The sequence below is a fragment of the Sminthopsis crassicaudata genome, chromosome 2, assembly GCF_048593235.1.
Source record: "Sminthopsis crassicaudata isolate SCR6 chromosome 2, ASM4859323v1, whole genome shotgun sequence".
NCBI lineage: Eukaryota > Metazoa > Chordata > Mammalia > Dasyuromorphia > Dasyuridae > Sminthopsis > Sminthopsis crassicaudata.
In genome coordinates, this window is record NC_133618.1 from 96,121,698 (window position 1) to 96,148,674 (window position 26,977).

At 36.6% G+C, this 26,977-nt stretch overlaps 1 protein-coding gene and 1 long non-coding RNA gene across 4 annotated transcripts in view; both read right to left on the reverse strand.

The window, feature by feature from the left end:
- LOC141554685 (uncharacterized) overlaps nt 1-26,265 on the reverse strand; it is a 31,202-nt gene extending 4,937 nt beyond the window's left edge. The window contains exon 1 of the long non-coding RNA XR_012485919.1: nt 1,891-26,265. This is a non-coding gene — a long non-coding RNA (uncharacterized LOC141554685). The remainder of the gene's footprint in view (nt 1-1,890) is intronic.
- The window catches only part of GRK5 (G protein-coupled receptor kinase 5), a 309,334-nt gene that overhangs the window by 153,823 nt on the left and 128,534 nt on the right, over nt 1-26,977 (reverse strand). The window lies entirely within an intron of this gene.

Sequence of the window (26,977 nt, forward strand, 5' to 3'; positions counted from 1 at the left end):
AAAAATTACAAAACACTTGCCACAAAAATAAAGTCAGATTTAAATAATTGGAAAGACATTCAGTGCTCTTGGATAGGCCGAGCGAATATAATAAAGATGACAATACTCCCCAAACTAATCTATTTATTTAGTGCTATACCAATCAGACTCCCAAGAAACTATTTTAATGACCTAGAAAAAATAACAACAAAATTCATATGGAAGAATAAAAGGTCAAGAATTGCAAGGGAACTAATGAAAAAAAACTCAGAGGAAGGTGGTCTAAGTGTACCTGATCTAAAGCTATATTATATAGCAGCAGTCACCAAAACCATTTGGTATTGGCTACGAAATAGACCGGTAGATCAGTGGAACAGATTAGATACAAAGGACAAAAAAGGATACATCTATAGCAATCTAATCTTTGACAAACCCAAAGATTCCAACATTAGGGATAAAAATTCATTATTCGGAAAAAACTGTTGGGAAAACTGGAAATTAGTATGGCAGAAATTAGATATGGATCCACACTTAACACCATATACCAAGATAAGATCAAAATGGGTCCATGATTTAGGCATAAAGAATGAGATAATAAATAGATTAGAGGAACAGAGGATAATCTACCTCTCAGACTTGTGGAGGAGGAAGGAATTTATGACCAGAGGAGAACTAGAGATCATTATTGATCACAAAATAGAAGATTTTGATTACATCAAACTAAAAAGTTTCTGTACAAATAATACTAATGCAAACAAGATTAGAAGGGAAGTAACAAATTGGGAAAATATTTTTAAAAACAAAGGTTCTGACAAAGGTCTCATTTCCAAAATATATAGAGAACTGACCCAAATTTATAAGAAACCGAACCATTCTCCAATTGATAAATGGTCAAAGGATATGAACAGACAATTCTCAGAGGAAGAAATTGAAACTATATCCACTCACATGAAAGAGTGTTCCAAATCACTACTGATCAGAGAAATGCAAATTAAGACCACTCTGAGATACCACTACACACCTGTCAGATTGGCTAAGATGACAGGAACAAATAATGACAAATGTTGGAGGGGATGTGGGAAAACTGGGACACTAATACATTGCTGGTGGAGTTGTGAAAGAATCCAGCCATTCTGGAGAGCAATCTGGAATTATGCCCAAAAAGTTATCAAACTGTGCATACCCTTTGACCCAGCAGCGCTACTACTGGGATTATATCCCAAAGAAATACTAAAGAGCGGAAAGAGACATATATGTGCCAAAATGTTTGTGGCAGCTCTTTTTGTTGTAGCTAGAAACTGGAGGATGAATGGATGTCCATCAGTTGGAGAATGGTTGGGTAAATTGTGGTATATGAAGGTTATGGAATATTATTGCTCGGTAAGAAATGACCAGCAGGAGGAATATAGAGAGGCCTGGAGAGACTTAAATCAACTGATGCTGAGTGAAATGAGCAGAACCAGAAGATCACTGTACACTTCAACAACAATGCTGTATGAGGATGTATTCTGATGGAAGTGGAAATCTTCAACATAAAGAAGATCCAACTCACTTCCAGTTGATCAATGATGGACAGAGGTAGCTGCACCCAGAGAAGAAACACTGGGAGGGGAATGAAAATTGTTAGCACTAATATCTGTCTGCCCAGGTTGCATGTACCTTCGGATTCTAATGTTTATTGTGCAACAAGAAAGTGATATTCGCACACATGTATTGTACCTAGACTATATTGTAACACATGTAAAATGTATGGTATTGCCTGTCGTCGGGGGGAGGGAATAGAGGGAGGGGGGGTAAATTGGAAAAATGAATACAAGGGATAATATTATAAAATATATATATATATATATAATAAAAAAAAAAAAAAAAAGAAAAGAAAAAAAAAAAAAAAGAAAAAAAAGATTAACCCACCTTTCCTTAATTCCTTTTTTTTTTGTTGTTGTTGAGGTAATTGGAATTAATTGACTCGCCTAGGGTCACACAGCTAAGAAGTGTTGTGTCTGAATCCAGATTTGATCTTGGGTCTTCCTGACTTCAGAGCTGGTACTCTATCCATTACACTATCTAGCTGCCTCTCCTTGATTACTTTAAAGAGTTTGGTAAGGCAATAGATTAGAAAAATGATATAAATCGTTTACTTAGATTTTCAGCAAAGTTTTTGGTAAAGTTTGTCATGCTATTCTTATAAATATTCTTCTTTCCTTAACACAAATGTAGGTTAGATAATAGTAGAGTTAGATAGATTGGAAACTACTCAAAGAGTAGTAGTTCATTAATGGTCTATACCAATTCAAAGGTTTCCAATGGGATGTCCCGGTAATCTATATTTGGTCCTGGGCAGTTTTGCATTGTACCAATTACTTGGAGAAAGTCTTTATCAAATCTGCAAATTGTACAAAGCTTAGAAGAAATGGCTTAACATGTTGTATGACAAAGTCAGAATATAAAAAGATCTCACCAGGCTAGAATGTTAGGCTGAATCTAATAAGACAACAATTAATAGGAATAAATGTTAAATCTTACAGTAGGACTTTAAAAAATTAACAAGTAAAAATTGGTGGAGACATGACTGGACAGTAGTTTATCTGAAAAAAGATTTGAGAACTTTGGTATACTAATACCTAAACAGAAAACAACAGTTAAATATGGCATCCAAAAAGAGATAACACAATTTGGGGCTACATTAAAAGAAGTATAGTGTCCAGGATTAAAGAGGTGGCAGTCCCACTGTACTCTTCTCTGATTATATTCAGAATATCATATATAGTTTCAGGCACCATATTTTAAGCAAAAACTATGATAAACTGGAGGTATCCCAGAAGACTGAGGCTGGTGAAGGGCCATGAGAACATTCCATATGAAGATCACTTGAAGAAATAGGAACGTTTAGCCTGGGGAAAAGAATATTTAAGAACATAATAAACATTAAGAATTTAAATGGCTTTCTCATTTGAAGAAGGATTTGATGTGTTCAGCTTGATCTCAGAAGACAAAATGAGGAACAATGGGATAGAAGTGGCAAAGAGGCAAAAATAGATTTGAAGTAAGAAAAATTTCCCAACAATGAGAATGATCCAAAAAGGGAAAAGTCTGTCTGTGATTTTCCACTCTCTGGAAGTTTTCAAGCAAAGACCAGATTACCATTTTTCAGGTAGACTGTGGAGGAAGGGCAGAAGAACAGAAAAGAAGAGGGAAAAAAAAAGGGAAAAATAAAGTTGGACTATCTATACAATCCCAAACTATTTTCTATGATCCAATGCTGTACATTTCATCCATATAATAGGTGGCCCTCTTCCACCCCACCAGTTTGTCTGCCCTCCAGAGTCCCTGCCTAGCCACTTTCCTCTTACAGCAGCATTTACTTCAGGGGCTAAATAGACAATCACCATTAGTCTTGACCATGAAGACAGCACAGTCTTTCTATGTATGGACCGTAGGGCTTCTGAGGAAAGACAACATGCAGAGGGATGATCTGATGTTTTTGACTAGAGTCATAGGAGATCAGAGATGAAAGGGATCCTTAGGGGAAAACTAAGGAAAGAAATAACATAATCAGGTTATAATGGAGAATAAAGAGTAGAGCCAAAATTTGAACCCGAATGCTTGAACCCTAAATCCAGCCTTTTCACATGAAGAACCTGCTTCAGCCTCATTGTTCTCTACTTAGAGAACATGCATAGAGCTGAGCTATTCCCTATTTTCACCGAATCAAGTGAATGTGATAAATATTTAACAAGTTTCCATTTCATGTGGAGCCCTGTGCTCAGCACAGGGGGAGATACAAAAATGACTAAGACACAGCATCCGCCATAAGGAGTTTGAAGTTCAGTACAGGTGTCCTAAGGCCTTTTTTTTTTCTCATGAACTCCTTTGGCAGGCTGATAAAGACTGGGAGAATAATATTTTCTAATATTTAAAATAAAATAAAATAAGATTATAAAGGAGACCAATTATTTTGAAATGTACATAAATGTTTTTAAATATATAAAATAAAATACATAGAATTACAAAGGAGATCAATTATATTGAAATATAGGTAACAAGAAATTAAAAATTCGAAGTTCATGTATCCCTTGAAATCTGTCTACAGACCTCTTGAAGGAAATCTGTGGACCTCAGATTAAAAATCCTTGATCTAGTGGGTTTTATTTTTATAAATATTATTTTTACAAATAAAAGAAGATTAATCTTAAAATGGAAAGGAACCTTAGAGGTTGTGTTGAATACCCCTTAGGAAATTAAGGCTCCCATGGTTCATGTTAGCCTGACTTCCCTATTCAATGGCCTTTTCATTATGCCAGATTCTGAGCTGTTTCAGTTCTAGCATATAAACACTAGGGAATCAAACTAGAATGTAAGTTCCTTGAAGGCAGGGATTAAATTCTGTTTATCTCCAATCATCCTAATATTAGCCCCTGAATAGCACAGTCACTCAGTAAATATTTACTGAATTTAAAATTATTCAGCATGTATCTAATTGGTGTGCAATGTTAGAGACTCTTTGAAAGTTGAAACTGCCTTGACATAATCTAGTATTGACCATTTCTAATCTTTAAGGAACAAAAAAGAAAAACAAACAATAGCAAAAAGCCCAGTGCTTAGAAAATACAGACCCAACTGGGACTAGGTACCTTTAATTAATGTAGGTTAAAACCACAAAATAACTGCAGATCAAGTCCTCATGGAACAATTTTTCTCTGCTTTTCATCAGCTTGAGTAGGCTCTGTTGGGAGCAATCTATTGTACAGGAGAACGTGCAAAAGAATTAGCTCACCCATTGGACATGAAAGGCATACTATATGCCTTTTTTCTTCACAAAACTTGAATCCAAGCAGTTTTTAAAGGGAGATTCACAATCTACCCTAAATCTAACCTAGCATTTTCATCTTTCCTTCCCAGGCAATAGGAGCCAGCAAGCACACCATCAATTACCTGCTTGCTCTATAAAGTAGAGGCCGTGTGTACAGTTAGATTGGGGGTAGCTTGGGGGAGGTATAAAATCCTTCTAACTCCAGCTCACATTTCTCTGAAAGACCTCACCCACCACAGCTTGGCTGAAATGTTTTCTAGTGCTCAATCTGACAGGGCTAAATGTTTAATTAGGGCACTCCACAAGTTTTAAATATTATTTTGGCTAGAAAATGTCTATCCTCAACAAACCTGGCCTGGTGTTATCTCCTTGATTTCCTCCCCCCCTTTCCTGCCTCCTGAATGATAAATGTGACCCAGGAGAATGTGGTCAGTAAATAGCTGGAGCAAACACCACCCAGCTGAAAGCCTTCTCTCCCTGCTCAGATTTTCCTAGAGCATTTTGTCTGGGCCTCTTTTCTGCCTCATTTGTATTAACCTTATCTATGTTCCTGTCATATCCCACCTGTACCACCTCCCAGGAAAATAATAAAAACCCTAAAGTTACTCCAAGACCTCCATCATTTTTATTTTTGTTTTCCTGGCATTTAGCCGAGTGTCTTCCACATGGTAGATGCTTCATAAAGATTTGTTGCTGAATGAACAAATGAACAAACAAATGAAAAAAAGGCAAACAGAAGAGCCAATTCTTCACAATCCACAGATAGAAGTCCAAAAGATTATGGGATAATAAACCAAGAGATGGAAAAGACCTCAGAGGTCATCTCAGTTCAACCCCTATTTTACAGATGAGGAAACTGAGGTCTTAAGTCACTTTCCCAAGATCACAAGGATAATAAGCATCAGAGGAGAAATTTGAATTCAGGGGCTCTGACTCCAGAGTAATTGCTTTTGGTACCTTTCTCCAATTGATAGGTACCTCCACTCCAATTAATATGCTACAATTTGTTTAACCTCTTCCCCCATTGATGGGCATATTGTTTCCAGTTTTTGCTTTCTTCTTGATCTGTCTGGCATGACACTGATACTGTCTAGTATGTAAGTTCAGTAAGTAAGTCCAATATGTAAAAGAATATGGATAAGAATTAAAGACACCCCTAATTGATACAAATGAGTACAGTTCCCTTGCCTGAGTTATTTATTGTGACCCACCAGCTAAACATCAAATGGCTTCAGGAGTTCCTTATGACTGAACTATACATAGGCAGTGAGGATGTGAGCTCCTGGTCCTCTGAACTTACCAAAGGTTTCCATACATTTTGAGGAAAAATTTGCATCACTTTTAAGGGAAGGGGAAGTAGGATATTACTTCTATCACAGAAAATAAAGCTGAGAATATTTCTTTGATAGTATTGGAGGGAGAAAAATATGACAAAACTAAATAGATCATCTGTGATGGTCCTTTATACATGATGAGTATAAATGGCCACAGAATAAGTGAGATTTAGAATTCATAAGAACTTAATATATCATCTTATCCAATTTCTTACCTGGTGTATGATTGGCATTGTGGATGGCTAATAGGTGACAGAAATAAGATTCAATTAGAAAGGAGCATTATATTTGATTGGTAAGGGAAGTTTTACTGCCTCCTTGCTCTTTTGTCCCTATCCTTTTTTATGTTCTTGCCATACTAGAACCTTACATCAAAACAAAATTCACTTTAAAATTATTAATACCTTTTGTTTTTTCCCAATCCCAGTAGTTTCTATATTCTATGTATAAGTGTACCCACTTCGTAACAAATGAAGAAGACAGAGGACATTAAGACACCATGATCAACATTTTTTTACTTAAAGAAGAGAGGTGCATTTATTTCATCATCTTCTCTCTGAGGCAGTATGGTAAAACACATAGTCCTGTTTAATGTCAAAAAGACTTAGATCTATGTTGAAATCTTACTTCTGGCACATACTGGCTGGGTGATCCTGGACCATCAGCAAAGCTGATGCTGGCTTGCATCATCAGAAATTTCTTCCCTGAAAGTTGCCTATATCAATAAAATAATAGATATGTTTGATCTTCATCCCACAGAAAAAATCTCTTAGCCAAAAACTACTATTTGCAATTGTTCAACATGTTGTTTTTGTTTTAGTGTTCTTGTGAACTCTTCAAGGGCAAGGAACTATTTCATCTCTTTTTTGTATCTCTGGTGCTTAGCACAGTGCCTGACACAAAGAAGGTGCTTAATAAATGCTTATTAATTAATTGATATGATCTGAATCTACTTACTTTGTTCTGATTCAGTCCACTCAAGGTTTCCTGTATTCCTCTGATTTTTTTTTCTTTCAAATTTATAATGAGGAGTAGAGAGCCAATATTGAAGCCAAGGAGGCTTGGGCTCAAGTCCCATCTCTGACACCTAACTGGCTGAGTGACCTCGGGCAACTCTCCAGGACTGTTATATTTGAGTTAGACATGAGAGGATGTTAGAAACCCCATTTTACAGAAGATACAACAGATTTAAGTTACAGAGAAGGTGCCTTTCTGTATTGGTAGCATTTCCTCACCCAGGAGTTCCTTTTAGCACAAAAATTATAAATCCCATCCCTACTAGACCCATAATATTCCATCCAATCCATATGCCATTATTATCTGGACACTCCCCCAACTGAAGGGCATATACTGTTTCCAGTTTTTGTTACCACAAAAAGTTCTTCTATGAATAACAAAATTTCCTATTGGCAAGGAAAAAAAGGAGAGAGTTGAAGGCTATGGAGGAGCCCATTCAGGTACACAATGTTTCAGTTGGATGGCAGGTTCTTGGGTCTGAGATGACCTAAGATGACAAGTAAGAAGGGGTAGGGGAGAGAGGGGAGAAGTGGGGGGTAGGAACCTTCAGCATGTGTCCCTGCCATGTGCGATGTGGGCGAGGTGTCTGCAAATGTGACATTCATTCCCATCTGCCTCCTTCCTCAAGGCCAGAGGGAGGAGGAAAGGAAAAAGAGAACCCCAGGGAGACAGCAAGAGAACAGGTTTGTAGCCAATTTGCTGGAAGAAGAATAAAAATGGAAGGGTGTCATGGCGCCCAACTGAATCATCCTGTCCTGCTTCCTAGGAGATTTAATGTGACTATATGGCTTCATATAAGCAGAAACTAAGTAAGCCAGTTCCAGTGCCAATGAATGAGCTGAGAGAGCCTGAGAGAAACCTGTTCTCTTTACACACTTGACAGGTGAATCTTAGCTAAGGGTAATAGCTCCAGCTGCCACTATCTAGCCACAAAAATCCACAGGAACCCCAAATCTCTATTTCATTAGACTGGAAGAATTCTAGGGTCTTTTTCGATTCTGACATTTTATGTTTCTATGATTTGACACCATGGTCCATGGAAGACTTAAATATATTTTCACTATCCCTCTTACCTTAGAGTTCTATCGTTTCCAATCAGATCATATTTGAATTAAACATGAGAAGATGTTAGGATCCTCTTTTTACAGTTGATATTACAGATCCAAGGAGGTTCAATGGCTTGCTTTATAATTGCAAAACCAGTTGGTGGAAGAGTCAAAATTAGACCCCATGTTTTTTGAATCACCTACTCCTGTATTCTTTCCAGCATGCCATGTTGCTTCTTCTCCCTCTGGGCTTCCCATAAACCACATAGCAAAGATATGTAATTGTTCAATTTCTTGAAGGGTCTCTGTACTTTTTTATACATGAAACCTGAACTCTATCCAATCACTAGGTTTTAGAGTAGACTTTGACTTTATAAAGAAGCAGTATAAAAATACAGAAAGAGAGAAAGTATTTGGAAATATGATCCTTCCTTTCACTTTCTGTCTATCTTATAAATCTCTAAAAGCTTTTTTTCTATTTTAGTCATCTTTTCAGTGACATGGGATGATCTTAAAAAGAAAGTATATTAGGGCATTATTTTTACACTAAAAACCAACTGAGGAAATTAAAATTATACAGGCTAAAGAGAAGAAAGTGGTAGGAACTGTTTCATTACTTTTCTTCAATATCTGAAGAGTTGATAAAGAGAATGAGGATCATTTGTTCCCTAACTCTACAGAGAATGGAGCAAGAGGGAAAGAACCAGATGAAGTGGGAGGCAGGTCAAATAGAAGGAAAAGCCCAGTGATATAAAATTGTTCAGTCTTGAAAAGGTTAGAGTCAAGAGGGAGAAGTGAATGATGGAATAACCTTTCCCTGAATATAGACTGAATTTTGTCATGAAGTATATTTTTATTCAACATAAGGCACTATAGCTGCACATTTCTCTATTTGGATACAAAGAAAAAAAATATCATAGGTTATTTCCTATAGGGTTATTTCCCGTGCCTTACATTCAAAGCCCTCCACAATTTGTCCTCAACCTTAACTCCTAATACTCTCCACGCAACTTTCCATTCAGAACAGATTTCATCACTGCTGATCAAACAGGCTCTATACTTTCCTATTGTCTTGCCCTTGTGTCAGTCCTTCTTCCTGAAAGGCCAAGTCTTTCCCCAATATTGCCAAATCCTACATATTCTTCAAGATCCAGCTCAAGCCTTTTCTCCATGGAGCTTTCCTGAATTCCTCCAGCCCTTAATGAACTGTCTATCCTCTAGCCTTAAATTGCTTATTGCATCTGCTTATTGTTTATTGCTTCTATTGTCCAGTGAACAATACCTTGTGTCATTTTCTCCAATATCAAAATTTCATTTTTGTATATTTGTATTTTGACTTTCCAACCAGACTCAAAAAGATCTGATAGTTACTTCAAGTTAGAATTTTTCTATTTTTTTTTATCTTTATATGACTCAAAGTGACTTGCACAGAATTTTATACATAGCAGGCATACATTAAGTATCTGTTGATTTAATGTTACAGAATAACATACTTCAACATCTGGAATGATTGGTGACTGTCCCACCATAAGATAGAGAAGTGAATAAAAAAACCTTGGAGATCTTCATCAGCATTGAGAGAAACCATACAGAATCCTAAATCATCCCTCAGTCCCTCTGCTGAGAAAAATAAGTTTTGAGGCTGAGAGTGAAATAGAAAATGGATATATTTGTAGTCATACTTAGAATATAGCTACAGAACCCAATCTATCTTAATGAGCAAAGAGAAACTTAAATATAGCAAGATGCTATAAAATAGGCTGTGATACAAATAATGATCAAATCTTTGGACTGGAATAGAAATAAGCCATTACCAAAGCTTGCTTTGTGATCAGTACCCTTCTACAGAAAGATGTATATAGATAAATAGAGAGAGAGAAGAAAAAGATAAGTAGAAAGATAGAGAGATAAACAGAGGGAAAGAGAGATAGATATAAACATATCTATATCTATATTGAGAGATACAGAATATATATGAACATATATATGTGTATAACCACATGTGACCATATATGTATATGTGGGTGTGGATGTACATATTCACACACAGAAGGTCAGCAGACCTGTACATTAACCTTGCAAGCATTTGTGACTCAATAGCTGTGTGACTCTGAGTAAGTTAGTTTCTCTTTTTCTCTGTGATCCAGTTTCCCTATCAGTAGGATCATAGATTTTAAATTGGAAGAGACCTTTCAAACCTCTCTGTTTACCAAGAAGGAAATAATCTCAGAGGATTTCAGTGACTTCTCCAAGATCATATAATATCAAAAACAGGTTTCAAACTCAGGTCCTCTGACTTAAAAGCCAGTGCTCTTTATACCCTACCCAATGGCTCGTATAGTTCTGAGATTCTCTGATAACTATAACCTCCCCATACCCACTAGTCTGTTGCCACAGCCCATCACCACAAATAACTTGAGTAGTTTGACAATATAAATATCCAGTCCTACTGAAGATAAGAAAGGAAGATGATAAGCATGGGATAATTGTGTCAAACAGCATTTAATAAAACTAAACAAATTTGGGCATTCAGTTCTTTGCAACCCATAACTTGAGGGTAGCCTAAAGGACACCTGGTCCCAATCCCTTCATTTTATAGATAGAAAATCTCATCTCCAAAGAACTTAAGTGACTTGTCCACGGTCATTTGGAATTGCAAAGACAAGATTTGAACCCAAGTCTAATGCCTTCAGATCCACAGCTGTTTGTATTATCCCACACTAGTGTGAAGCTCTAAGAGTTCAACTGTCCATAAAAAAATCCTCCCTCCTACTACTTTACACCTCTCAAATTGGCTAAGATGACAGGAAAAGATAATGATGAATGTTGGAAGGGATGTAAGAAAACTGGGATACTAATGCATTGTTGGTGAAGTTGTGAACTGATCCATTTATTCTGGAGAGCAATTTGGAATTATGCCCAAAGAGGTATCAAACTGTGCATACCTTTTGATCCAGAAGTGTCTTTACTGGATCTGTATCCCAAGGAAAAATCCTCTTTCTCCTTTCAGTGCCAGTGGCTCCTTTAAATCCTCCTCCTCTAAGGAGGATCTGGGAGGGAAATATGTTGTGATAGGGGAAGGAAGAGCAAAAACCATGGGATTACCCTCTCAAGGAGAGGTGTTCATCTGATTTTGTTTGTCCTCTATAGGCAATTCCAGCAAAAGTGTGTTCTTTACAACCAATAAGCTGAAGGCATTTTGTACCATAATTTTTAAAATGACTTGAAAAATTTTTGAAGGAAAAAAACAGGACCCAGCAGCAATCATCCCAGGATTGGAGATATTGGTTACTTTCCCCACTGCAGGAAAGCAGAGTATAACATAAAAGAAACAAAAGGAAACTTGAGATTTCAAAGGAGCTTTCCTGGTGATATTTCACCAGTTCTCTCAGAATTCCAGATTATTTCAAATTCTACCTATGAAACACATTTCTTTAGAAATTCTGACCAAGTGCTATGCTTTAATCACTTTCAGAATAGTCAATTCTCCCTACCCCAAATAACATTTTGTTACAACTGCTTTTCAGCATTTCTACTTGAATAAAAGATTTCTGTGTCAGATGCTAGATGTTTAGGTTCCCATCGTTTGAGATATTCTCTACCTCCAGTCCTTTTAATAAGCTTTCACTGAGTATCTACTATGTACTCAGAGGCATTGTGTTGAATCTAATGGGGGAGACAACATTCAAACAAATATTACAAACAATCCAACATTCCCTATCATAGATCATGCATACTGCTAAACAATAGCTAAAGTTCATAGCAGAGAACAATTAGCAAATTAATGATAGTTCTGCTTATGCTTCTATTAAAAATCAGTATCAATTTTTAGTTTCAGTAGGACTCTGTAGGGCAGCTAGGTAGAACAATAGAGCACTGGATCTGAATCAGGTTCTTCTTCCTAAATTCAAATCCAGCCCCAGACACTTACTAATAATCCTGGGCAAGTCACCTTGTTTACTTCTGTTTCTCTAGCCCATTTTACAGATGAAGAAACCCACAAAACCCCAAATATGGTCACAAAGGGTCAGACAGGACTGAACAAAAATTCTGTTAGGAATTTCCAAATTTGATCTTAGGATATTTTATAGCATCTCCACTTCTCCCAAGAATTCCCGCAAAACTCTCATAAACTTTTCAAAATCAATAATCTTTGATATACCATCCTGTCTTAAGATATTATGGTCCTAGGATCTGAAATTAATTGAACAGACTTTACTTAATAATATAGGTTATATAGTATTTCTAAAACAGAATTGTTATAAAAATCGAATACTTATACTATTTTGTAACCAGAAAGAGTTGGGAATTAATAATTATAGACATCAATATTTGAAAGTTAGCTCATGCATTGTCCTTATTGTGAAATATAATATGGATGACATTCAGAGAATTCAAACATTGGTTCATGAACACTGATGCTTTTAATGAAGTGAGGGAATTATAATTAAAATAAATATGATTAGCCTCAACAGAAATGCAAAACATAGCCTAGTTAACATATTTGCTATTTATTTTTTCCTGAAGAACACATTAGTCCATGTTTTTAGATATGACAAACTCATATTAGATGCATGATATAAAGAGCACTTTGCAGTTCATTAAATTAGGAACATTAGATAAAATCAGAAGGTGCCCCAAAGTGAATTATTTTTAAAACACATCATTAAAAATATACCTTCCTCTTATTCAATGAGCTCAGTTATATTTACAGCATAACACAGAACATTAATTTTGTCATCATCCAAAATATTCAATCATTACAAATATAATACGTCAACATGCACAAGTGCATGTGTCATTAAGTATATAATATAAAAATAATGACAACAATAGCCAGCCTGTATATAGTGCTTTAAGGCTGATAAAGCACTTGACAAACATATTATTCCGTCTGTATGCCTGCATGATAGATACCATTATAATTCCTATTTTACAGATTATATTTCCTATTCTACAGATGAAAGAACCTCGGTTAAGTGACTTACTCAGGACCACACAACTAATGTAATCATCTTCCCAAGTTGCCTGAAGCCCAATGTAGCATACTTCCTTCTAAACCACAGTAACTATTTTTTCAGCTGAAATTGAAAACTGACGTCCACTGCATTCATTCAATATAGTTCTTAGCTTTTCATTCTCTCTAAGTGATAGGTTGGGAGATTCAAATCATGGGATGAGAGGTAAAATTTAAAAAGTCAAAGAGAATGCTAGCTCTTTTTAAGAGACCACAAGTTTTTCTAAATCCTGCCTATGTTCTCTTTGCTTAATGGTCTGAATCTTATGAAATAAATTCTCTGAATAGAATGTGAGCGGAGATAATTTAAAATACTTTCCCCTTTTGCCCTTTACAGTATTGAATACTGCAAGATCAGGTGACAACAAATTCACTGTTGGTTTTAGTTCTCTCTATATGCGTAAAGAAGCACATTTCTCCTTTACTGTTAGCAAAAGTCCTTTAAAAAGTACAGAAAACCCCTTCTCATGTTGCCTTGTTTCAAAGCACTGGATTTGGCAAATATTTAAGACACATTAAATATGCCAATTTTCTCTAAAACTGTAGCATTTAGTATTGAAAACTCTGCTGGAAAAATGATAGCAGAAAATTATAGATTTCAGGGAAAGCAGAGGTGAAAAGGTGTAAGCAATGAAAACTCAATCTTTTCTTTGCTTCCTTTTTAATGTGTCTGGCTTCCACATCTCTGAATTAGAACTCAAAAAGTATAAGTCCTTGCACTGAATGCTATTTTGTTTTTCTCTATCTCTAGTACCTAGCATCTCATCTGGATCAAAATAGGCATATAATTTAAGATAGGTGAATGAACGAGTGAAAATAAAGAATGAATGGAAGGCAGGAAAGGGAGGAAAATCAAGCTGTCTGGCCCTGTGTTGGTCAATTTAAAAAAATCAATGGCTTGGATAAAGGTGAAAATAGTGTCCTTAACAAATTTACTGATCACAAAACATAGTAGGGTGTGAAAAAGTCTTGACATTCTAGAACATAGGTTTAATCTGACACAATGCCACTTTAATAGGGATAAATAAAAAACTTTATACTTGACTTCAAAATATCCGCTTTATAAAGTAAATGAATTATGGCCAGACAGCAATTTATCCCCAAAAGATTTGAATGGGTTTAGTGATTACAAGCTCAATATGAATTAATATTGTGATATGTGGCAGTCAAAAATAACAACAATAATATAGTGTTGGGCTACTTAATGCCCAGATTTTGGGAGGTGAGTCCCACTCTATTTTCTTGGTTAGACCATATTTTAATAAGGACACTGAAAAAAAATTGGATATTGATCCATCAATCAATCGATAACCATTTTTAAAGGACATATGCTAAATGCCTGGGGTGTAAAGACACCATTTTTTAAGTCTCTGTCCTCAAAAAGCTTACATTCTATCAAAAACCAAAATAACTTGTATCTATTTTGTATTTACATAAAGCACTTATGTAGATACAAAATAAATGCGAAGACAATTTGTCCAGGAGCAAGAGACAGCACGGGATCAGAAAAAGTTTCATCCCCATCTGCTCAGCATGCTCTTCACATCCCAGTGATTCTGAACTCCTGACTCCAATGTATATAACTTGTTCCCCATTCCCTCATTTCCATTCCCCTCAATTCTAAACCAATTATGTCCCACTCCAGATCTGCCTGATGCTTCCCACCATGTTCTCTGGAATGGATGCTACCTAATTAACAAATTTGCTTTTAAGCCTTTTCCTTTCTTGCATTCTGTATAGAAACCTCACCCTCTCTTGATGCTCATATCTCCAATTCACTGATCTTAGGGAAAGAAGGTATGTTCCTTGCTCCCAATTACCACTCCTAGACTCTCCTCTCATTTTCACTCAGCAATCTATCTTCCCTTGAGGTTCACTCTATCCAAATCTAAAACTCAATCCACATTCTGTGCTAGATTTCTACAAGTATTTGAAGGATTGTCCCATGGAAAAACAAATCTACTCCACCAGGCCCCAAAGAGCAGAATTAGATACAATAGATGGGAGTCACAAAGACAGCATTTGGGGACAGAAGACTGGGTCTGAATCTCAGATCTACTACTTATTACATATGTAATATTCTGTATAAGTCACTTTCTTTTTCTGTGCCCCACTTTCCACAAACATAACATCAAGAGGTGAAACTAAATGGCCTTTCTAAATCCAAATTGAGGATTCCAGGCTTACTAGTCAGAAATGTAGAAGGGCTTCTAGTCCTTATATTTTTAGACTAAATGGCCTCTGAAGAATCTTCTGGCTGAGATTCTGTGAGTTCGTCCCTTTTCTCAAGTGGTAAATGATGGAGAGAATTAAAGGGAATGTGATTGCATCAGCTATGGTGCCTGTGGATAACTCCACGGATCTAGCCACTAAATATTAAAGGATTTACCCTAACTTTATGGTTGAGTGCATACTTTGTTGTTACTATTGTTTAGTTGTTTTTCATTGTGTCCAAATCCTCATTTGGGAGAAAACCCCGTTTGGGGTTTTCTTGGCAAAGATACTGAAGTGGTTTGCCATTTCTATCTCCAACTCATTTTACAGATTAAAAAGCAGAAGCAAGAAGAATTAAATGACTTGCCTATATACTAAGTGTCTAAGGCCATATTTGAACTCATGAAGATAGTTTTTCTGACTTCATGCCCAGCATTCTAATCATTTAGTCAACTAGCTGTTCCTTGGGTCCATTCTTATCAATTAATCAATAAGCATTTATTAAACACTATTTCTAGGTATAGTACACATCCTTTTCTAGTTAATTCATAATTGATTAGTTCATGAGTACAGGAGAACTTCCTTACTCTAAGTCTAGGGCAATTGCAAAGTGCTAATTCTCATTGTTTATTCCTGGATATGTGTGGGGTTCACTGAGTTGGATAACTCCAGATAGGAACCTCATGTCTAAATTGGATCTAAAACTGGAAGGATCCCCTTATTTTACAGATACAGAAAACTAAATAACTAATCCAAAGTCACTCTGGTAGTAAATAGCAGAGGCAAGCTTTGCCTAAAGGTCCAATGGCGTCAACTTGAGTGTTCTTTCTGCCATGACACAACTTCATATGGTATGTTATGGTAGGTCCCAGAATCAGGACAAAGAGAATTTGTCCTTATTAAATTATAATAAGCTGCCTAAGAATGGAATGGAAATTTGAATATGGTAATTAGTATAAAAGAATAACACAAAGTGCTAAGAGACTGACTATAGAAAGAACACTTCTGGTTATTGGGGGGTGCAGGAAATCAAGGAAGACTTTATGGAAAATACAACATTTGAGCTGAGCCTTAAAGGATGTTGGATTAATAGATGGAATCAATACTTCAATAATTGTAAATAGTTTATTATTATTATAAATCCTCTCAAAAATTTCTTCACAGGATTCTGTGAGGAGGACATCAGGTTGGACATGCAGAAGTTAAGCCTGGAGTCCAGGTTCTCAAGTACAAGCAGGTAATAATTAAGGCTCTGGCACTCTCAGGTATTTGCAATCTGCCTCCAGGCCTTATCCTGCTAGCAGTATGACTTTGAAAAAGCAATTTCTGTTTTAATTCTTGATTTTCCTACCTCTAAAATGAGAGAGCTGATTGTAAAAATAATAAAAATAAAAATAGTAAAAATTTTTAAAAATAGTAAATAAAAAATAGTAAAAAGCTGTACAGCTTGTCTTCCTTTCCATGCTTCTACACTCCCTCCAGGGAAGAATCATAGTGGTTTGAGACCCAATGAAATCTGGCAAATGGATGTGGCCCATTATAAATCTTTTGGTCATCTGTCTTTTATCCACGTGGTAGTAGATACCTTTTCAGGATTCACTTTTGCAGTGCCAACAGCAAAAGACAGGCCGAGTACTCACCAAATTCCTTATCCAAGCATTTGCAATTATGGGTGTGACACAAGAAATAAAAACAGATAATGGACCTGCATATTCTTCTAAATATTTTGCACACTTTTGTACGCAATATAAGATTTTACACACCATTGGCATACCTTTTAATCTGCAAGGTCAGGCAATAGTAGAGAAAAGAAACAGAGACATTAAGACACTTCTCCAAAAACAAAAGAAAGGGGGAGCCACAAGTAGCCCTAGGGAACTTCTAAATTTAGTTCTCTATACCATTAATTTTCTAATTTTTGACAAAGATGCACTGGCTCCGGCAGACAGGTTTTATAACCCACCAGAAGGGCAGTGTCCAGTGCAAGCAGTTCCACTGTCCTTAGATAATTGCCAAGTGACGTGGAGAGACCCAGAAAGTGGTGAATGGAAGGGACCAGATAGGTTAACTGCTTGGGGGAGAGGGTTTTCTTGTATCTCCACAGATGGAGAAGGAATCAGATGGGTGCCAACGAGTCATATTCACCTTGTCCATTGGAGAGAGACAGAAAAAGAGAAAGACCTCAAAACAAAGGAGAAAATCTAAGAAACATCTGACACTGAAAGAGCATGGATAATAAGAAGACTGTTAAAGAACTTTAAAACCAGCAGGAATCAGTGGATTTCCTAACACAAGATGAGACTAATGGACAATGGACTTATGGACATTTATAAATTCTCAATTTATGATTATTTTGATCATGTTATTTGTTACATACTTTTAGCATGTATTATGTTACTATGTTACTATGTGTTTATGTAATTTATGTAATTATGTGTAATATCTCCCATATTGATGTATTTATGTTTCTAGGTCATGACCACCCTATGTTCTAAATCAAAAGAAAGGGGGAGATGTCAGGTTCTTACTAAGTGCTGAGTCGGTACTTAACAATTCTCTAGTTCACATCTTTGGTTCCCGCCTTACCCCTTTGAACTTCTGAGGAGGAGTTTACATATGAAAAGGAGTTTAGACAACCTTTAAAAGGAGCAAGTTCATTGGTTGAAGTAAATTTTCCACAAGCCCCTGAGTTCTCACATGCCCATTCTCTGGGAGGATAAAAAAAAGACAACATTGAGCTTGGAGGAGTCGAGTCTGGGTCAGAGTTGGCATGGTAGCCTGGAGGAGGAGTCTGGATTGGGGAAGGACAAGAGGTGGAGGAGATTCAGAGCTCCCAAGAAACCTGCTCACAGAGAAAAGATTTTACAGAAAAGAGATCTCCTCCCAGAGAAGGATTACAACTGAGAGACAATCAGAACTTTACAGTAGGGTCCTTTCCACATCTTCTATTCTATGATTCTATCCCTCACATCTTACCTTTGTTCCTGAGATATTTCCTGTCACTGTCAGCACCTCAGCATAAAAAGGAACATAAAAAGATATTTCACTTTCTGGGGTAAGAAGTCAGAGAAGTCAGGTCAGATCATTATCCAAGCAGCAGTTAGCCCTGATGGCAAACTAAATTGGCTGGACCAGATTGCTTCTAAGTCCTTTTTCAGTTAGAACTTACATTGGGTAATTGATCTGGAAGACGATGGAAAATCTACAGAGAATTCAGCATCCTTGATATATTGCCTTCTCTCAGACTCCAAATTTTGGGCTATTTCATCATTCTGTTAGATAAAATAAGTGAAAAGATAGGACACTTCCTCTTTCCCTCTGAAGGGGGCAGATGGGGTGCAATAAATTATCCATATTCTCTCATCTAGTTTTCTTTGTGGCCAGTAAAATATTCAGGAAGTAATTGGTTTCATGTCCATCACTAGGAAATAAGGAGTTCAATAGATGATAGTTGAGAATTAAATCCAATGATTTTCCCCTGGGAATTAGGAAGATTAATAAAATGGGAACCAAAGGGCTTGAGTTCAAATGCCAACTCTACAACTTTTTATCTGCCTGAATTTGAGAAATTAATCATGTCCATTTTCTCAACTATAAAATGAGGGGGCTGGACTAAATGATCTCTAAAGCACCTCCCAGTTCTAAATCCTATGGTTGCATGACCTCTGTACACCCCATGCTCTCCTCAGTGTGGAATGGCCTACACATTTTGAAAGGGCTCTGTTTGCATTTTGAGGATATTTGTCTTCTTCAATCCAGAGACTATAATCACACCATGTATATTTACCAAACATCTGCTAAGTAGGTATCTAGTACTGTGCTAAGTAATGATCAGGAAAATAAATCTAAGACATGATCCCTGCTGCCCTTAAGGCCTTCACATTTTTGGTTGGGAAGACAAGAACGACATACTAGAAGCATTTGGAGAACAATATATGCTATTTTCTATTTTCTTAGAACTACAAACAAGCCATCTGACTTTCTAAATCTGTGTTATCTAAATATATTTTAAATTCCAAGGCCAGGCAGATGCCTTGCCTTATCAGAATAAGCTAAGTGGCAGAGCATCAGGATTAGAACAGGCCACTGTGACCCAAGGACAGAAGAGACGTCAGCAGGAATAAAAGGGCCCATGCCTTTGACAAAGACTGCTGATGAGAGAGAAGGAACCTTTGTTGACCTGGGATGGGCACTGAAGGAGCCTCTGTCACAGACTCCCAGGGTATTCTTTACAAGCTAGGACATGACACAGGTTTACCTCTTATCACACAGATACATGCTCTGTTTTGCAGAAAAAAACAACAACACAAAAGCCTTAAAGTCAGAAGACCATGTTTTAAGTTTTTGCCCTGCCATGTAAAAACTCTCTGGCTTTAGCCAGATCTCCCAACCTCTGAGTCTCAGTTTCCTTGTCTCAAAGAGGATGGTCAAACAGGGCAATTCCTAAGATGCTATATATTCTAAAGTTCAAATGCAAACCACATATGAGGATGAATCTAAATGTCAGGATGCATGAGGCATAAGGGTCTCTATTTCCCCTCAAATCTGCAAGACTTCTTAAGTGCTCACTGTCCCCTCACTTCAAGTTAGTAAGTGATTTGGGATGTGTTACCAATTTAGGGAAGGGTCAAGTTCAAGGTCTAGGCGAGGGATAACTGTGGACGAGACTACATTATTGCATCTGGTCCAGAACCATAGAGAGAGAGAGACCCTGATATTGACTCAATGTGTCCCTGGGTTAATAAGGAAATTAAGGGGAAGGAATGTGGGTCAAGGGCAAAATGGATGTAACAGGAACCCCAGGTTCTGGTATGGAAGTCATCCAAATTTCAAGACATCCAAATGCTGTCCGGCAGACCTGCTGAAATGGGATGATAAGGTTGTGTTGATTCCTGCTGGCAAGATACTTGCTTTCTGGCACCAAGCATTACAAAACACAGGTAATCTCAGCAGGCGCAGCTGAAAGACCAAAGACCAGAAACAATCTGTGCTCCCTCCATTAGTCCATACACGGGGATGTTCTTAAGTTCTTGCTTAAACCAACCTGATTACCTATTCTTTTGAACCTTCTGACATCTACCAATTGTACCTCCACATGTCCAATCCAATTTCCTCTACCTTTGGGAGGTTGGGGGAGAGAAGGAGAGACATAGAATCAAACCTGTGATTTCATTGAGAACTCTCAGAGAGAAAACGTCCTCCTCTCTAAAGTTGATAAGCACCTTCTTTACAACTAATAATATGGGAAAATTGCCTTTGGCACTAAAGAATTAAATGATTTGTCCATGGTTGCACAGGCAGCATATGTATCAGAGGCAAGGGATACATACACTCAGATAATTTTTATAGCAAGACAAGTTCTCTCGCTACTACGACACAATGGGACTTTCAACACTGGTTTAGATTGTTTGTTATTGTTTGTCCTTCATTCTCTAAGATGGCCATGACATACAAGTGGATCTAAGTGATGGAGGCTGGGCAAGGTCACCTGCCTCACTTTCCCCTCCAGAGACATCTGGATCCAGTTATAGATCAGGATGACTGGAGATGGCCCTAGATGCAGTAAAAAACAAAAAACAAAAAACAAAACAAAACAAAACAAAAAAAAACAACCAACTTAGCCTTTTTAAGCTAAGATCTTCAACAAGTCTCAGTTTGAGAGGTTGTACCCATTTGGTGATTAAGGATTGATAGCAACTGGGGAAGCCCTTCCCAGATTAATTTATTTATTTAGATTTGTTTTTTAAACTAGATGAAAGAAGATTAGATTAGATCCCAAAGATCATGAGGGACCCTTCCATCCTCACCTTTATGTACTTTCAGAAATCAGAGTTTGAAGTCTGAATAGTATGGTTTTTCAAAGCCAGTTTGATGAAGAGATTTCAGATGTCCTCAAACAATACTCAAGGAATTCATTCAACTTATCACCCTCACATCCCTGGGATATCAGAGTTGCAGAATATCTAGTCAAAATGGGAATGTTGAACTTGTTACAGGGAATTCAATTTGATATATATACACATTTCCAAGAAGGTAAATGTAAAGAGAATATTTTCAATTTCTTAACCATATGGAGATTCTAAATATTATTAAAGTGGTCCTGAACTCCTTTCTAGGTTCTCAACAATCTCATGGTCTCCCATTCCCACTCATCGAGACTTACTCTTGGGAAAGGATCTGATTCATACTGAGGTATGAATGCTTGATAGCTCAAAATCATATATTATGGAGGGAAAAGGAGGGAATTAGAAGCTCCATAATTCATTAAATTAAATGGATGACAGTCTCAGTGAAGCTTACAGATAAATCATCAGTTCATATAAAAGACAACAGGGAATTTTAATAAACTTGAAGCTTAATAAATCAATAGTATGACTGTTCTTAGAAATCACAAAGAGAATGATAATATTTGCAATAGAGAAGGGACAGTCATATTCTAATCCCCTTGGACAGATATCCACAGCACTGTGTCCAGTCCTGGGTACCATATTTCAGGAAGAAGTGGAATGTATCCAGAAGAAGATGACCAGGATGATAAGTAAGGGGAGTCAAAGTCACATCATAAAAGGAACAGTTGAAAGAATTAGGAATGTTTAACCTGGATAAAAGGAGATTTAAAGGAAACATGATAGCTGTCTTCAAATATCTAAAGGGCTCTCATGAAGAAAAAAGGATTAAGACTCTCATCTGTTGATGCTGCAACAGCCTTGTACTCTCAGTTTTCAATCTTTCTTCACTGCCTATCTGCTGAACAAACATCAGGAAAGCTTTTGCCACTCTTCTGCTCAAGAAACTGCAATTGCTCCTAATCACCTCCAGGCTAAAATATTTATTCTTCTTTGCCCTTCACAATCATAGCATTATAGATTTGGATCTGAAAGGACCATTAGAGATTTTAGTCAACTCTTTACAGATAGAAGTTAAGTGACAGGAAAGAGAAAAGGCATTTAAGTGCTTTCTATGTGCCATCAGGCACTTTAAACACTTTACAAATACTTCTTTCAATCTTGACAACAACTCTGAGAGGTATATGCTATTATCCCCATTTTATAGTTGAGGAAACTGAGATACACAGAGGTTAAGTGACTTGCTTAGGATCACACAGCTATTATCTGAGGCTGGATTTTAGCTCAGATCTCCTGACTTCAGGACCAGCATTACATAGAGATTGTCAGAGATCATAACTCCAAAACCAGCTTTTTTTTTTCCTGCTATACAACTTCTGGTTCCAACTCTTCTTTCTTGACTGATTTCACATTATTCCTTCTCCTACATTATATATTCCAGCCCAACTGTCATACGTGCCATTTCCTAAATAATACTAAGCTCTGGGACGTTTGCACATGCTGCTCCACATGCTAGAAATGGAATTCTTCTGTACCTCTTCATAAAAATTTCCCTGACTTTTCAATGCTCCCATATTGTCATTTATCAAAACTTTTCCTGCCCATTCCAGATATTAGTACTCCAACCCCAATCAAAATGACTCTGGATTTCCTTTGTCTCTGTTTTGTACTGATTCCACAGTAGAATGTAAGCTCCCTGAGGGCAGGAATCATCCTTTGTTGCCAAATATATCCCCAGGATTTTGCATATGATGAGGATTTAATAAATATTTAATCAAAGCATCGACTGGTCAATTCATTCATGATGAATGAATGACTTGTTCTATCTGAGCTGTCCAATGACAGGATGAGTGCTTCCTCTTGAAGTATTAGTAGTACCTTTTCTACTTCCAACCCCAAAGATGAGTGGATGAAATGAATACTGCTGGAGCATGGTTGAGAAAGGATTCATTAAAGGAATAGAAAAGCAGATAATTTCCAAAATCATAATTCCAACTCCATAATTCTTAGTATGTGTGATGAGGGAATTATCTTTGAGCCACTGGCATCCTCTAGACAAAAGCACAGAATATATCCCCTCTTCCTACAGGTGTGGGCAACCCTGGTACTAAGGCAAAATTATAAGTCACTGTCAACAAAACTAATGGTGGAATTAAAGGCAAGTCTTAGAGTTTTCATTTCAATATTACCCACATTCCAGAATGGTTTCTCCTTGAAAGAGTTAAGGTTTTTGCAAATCAGTTTTCTTACAATGCAAATTAAATCTTTCCCCCATCTCAGAGGGCACAGGGGCAAACACACCAGTGTAATCCAACAAACAGCAGCCACATTCTGTGGCCCAGCTTCCTCATAAACTTCAATCTTTGGGAAAAAAACCTTGATTTATTATATAGCTTTTGGACAGTTACTACAGAAAATCTGCCAAACAGCAGAATAATCAACTCTTTCACCCAAGCTGAATTTTTTTTTTCTTTTAATGAAAGAATAAAGTACGCAATGGTCTGGGCAAAATAAATAAAAATTCCACATTTTTAACCAACAGAACCTAATGCGTCATTGAGAAAAATATTTGAAGACATCAACAATATTTTATCATCACAATGACGTTCCAACCTTTAAAATTTGGGTGTTCAGAAAACTCAACTGGGCAATTAACTTATCAACAATTAATGTAATCTCTTTTTAGACTTTGGCAGGAAGGACTCCTAGAAAAATCTTCCCCCTTCTTTAACATGCTGCCAGTCCATCCCTATAGTGAAGTAAAAATGTTGGAGAAGCAATAGCAAGATAGACAACAAGCATTTATTAAGCTCTTACTGTGTGCCAGGCATTGTACAAAGTGCTTTCTTCACTTTGGTAAATCTTAGTTTGTGGGGGTGCAAATTATGTTGGTGGCGGAGGGTGTTAGTGAGATGCTTTGTAGCTTATTCATTCTAGAAGGCTCACAGAAAGGGTAATGTGTAACTTCCAAAGAGTCTTTATAAAAACATTCATTGTTACAGATCATAGCCTTGGAAAAGGGACAAATGGCATGCATTGCATTCCTATTTGAAATGCTTAGCCCTTCAAATACCAAGTCATTCTCCATGCTTTAAACACAGGTAGAGTGAGTCTTACTATCCAAATCATTTGTTGGCAAATAATAAAATGGAAGGAGATGTGGTTTGGCAAAAAGAAGATGTGAGCTAAATATCAGGAGAGCCGGGTTCTAGTCTCCCCAGCTCTGTCTTTTAGTAACTTTGTGATGACAGTGGATAGAGTCCTAGATTTGGAGTTAAAACTGAAGCCCTAAGATCAGTCTATAATCTTACCAGTAAGTGAACTTGGACAAGACTTAATGTCTTTGGGAATCAGTTTCTTCACTTGGAAAGAACAGGATTGGACTACATGACTTCTAAACCTTTCCAACTCTAACATTCTGTGATCCTAGAAATATCTGTAAAAAAAATTGTCTTCTCTGGGTATCAGGGGGCTCATCTGAGGAGGGAGAACGTAAAGAACAAGATCAAATAAGGCATAACATTCTCTCCAGTGCCACAATTAAATAAATCTTTGAAAGTTAAGATTAATAATAAGCATTAGTATCATGTCTTTTTTTTTTTCTCTTGAGTACTTCATAAAGGAGATCCTTAATTTATTTGTATATAGGTTATAATGTCGGAATAAGGATAGGGATAGAAACTGGACCTGTAACTTTACTGACATAGGGAACTGCTAGGAAAGGAAATTCCTTTACCAATCAGCAGGTCAGCACCTCTTCTCTAACTTAAAATCTTAGAGAGTTGCCTAGAAAATTGAGTTTAAATGCCTAGGGCCACACATCCAATATGTGTCAGGGAAAAAGAAAAAAAAAAACTTGAACCATTGTCTTTCTCACTTTGAGATCAGCTCTGTATCTTCCTTTTTTTTTTTTATGCTGAGGCAATTGGGGTTAAGTGACTTGCCCAGGGTCACACAGCTAGGAAGTGTTAAGTGTTTGAGGTCACATTTGAACTCAGATCCTCCTAACTTCAGGGCTGGTTCTCTATCCACTACGCCACCTAGCTGCTCCTACTCTGTATTTTCTAAAATAAGAAATGAATTTTATAGCTGAGAAGGCTGAATCATGAATTTGTTGGCGAGAGAGAGACAGACAGACAGAGACACAGAGAAAGAGGGAGATAGAGAAACAGATACAGAAAGAGGGAGATAGAGATGGAATACAGAAAGAAAGAGAGAGAGAAACAGACAAAGAAAAGGACACAGAGAGATAGAAAGTCAGAACAAAGACTCCCAGTTCTACGAGGCAGCATGATATACTTCAAAAACAAAACAAAACAAAACAAAACAAAACAAAACAAAAAAACAACAACAAATCAAAAGTCAGAAGATTTAGATTCAAATCCTGGTCCTATAATTTACCATCTAAGTGATCTTAGACAACTTACTGAACTTCTATCAGTCTGTTCTCTTATCATTAAAATGAAAGGCTTTTACTAAGTGATATTCAAGGTCTTTTTCCAGTTATAAATCCCATCATATGTTCTCTCTCAAAGCCAGAACTTCAGATACTATGGATTATAATGAGAGAGTACTGTAGTAAAATGCCCTGAAATTGTGATCTGAGTCTGTGATTCTTCTTCTTACTACAAAGTCACTTTATCTCTTTCAGCCTTATTTCTTCACTGGTAAAATAATGATAATGACATCTTCATAGAATTGGAGGAGCAAGTGATCCAATGGATATGAAAGCCTTGTGTAAAACTGTAAAGTACAAGAAAATGTAACAAATTACTTTATCATGTAAGGATCAATTCTTAACTATCTGATTATTTGAGAATTCTATGTGCATCTCCTCTCTTTTCACACATAGAAATACTTATTCCATTATTGTGAATAATCCAGAAGAGTAAGAAAAAGATGTAACTCTTCAAAAATATAGAAGCATTATTTGTATTTGAGAAGTATTAAAAACAACTTCAGTAACCAGTGTATTCTATTTGTCTGAGCAAACAATGGCATATCAGAGAAATGACATAACAAAAGCTATTAAAATTATATTATATTATATAAAATAATATAAATATGGGGAAATTAATATGGGAAACCAGAATTAGAATAACTAAAGAGACACAAAGATGGACAAGGAATAGAAGGAAAATTAGAAGGCATCACTAACAAACTATTATGGATATATACATGTGTAGAAATTAGTGTAAATAGTAAAAAAGAATATGTTTTTCTAGTTGTATTTTTGTTTTAAGGTGGCTGATATGCTAAGTATTAGGGATATAAAGATGAAATAGTCATTACTCTTAAGGAACTTACAATATAGGGCAAGAGGAGGGGGGAAGAACAACATGCATCCATTTAAATTGATCTTTAACATTCGGACATTTAATTTTCTCAATTTCAAGCATTCATGTGATTTTTATTAATAAACTCATTTTCACTTTCATGTTCACAACCCTGCATATTCCCAGTTATGTGCAATAGAGAAAAAACAAGTTTGTGGAGCAAGCAGCTAGGCAAGTGCTACAAGGCACTTAGCTAATGTTGCTCAAAATAATGTTGTAGAGAATTTTCTCTGCATTTGTTGCATATTTCCATCAATTTGCCTTTACAATTCAAATTTTTATTGCAATTACTCCCCCAAAGCATAGTACAAGACTTTTTGAGATCTAAGTCCAAGGGTATAGTCAAGGATATAACTTAGTAAGAAAATGAAGATGTTA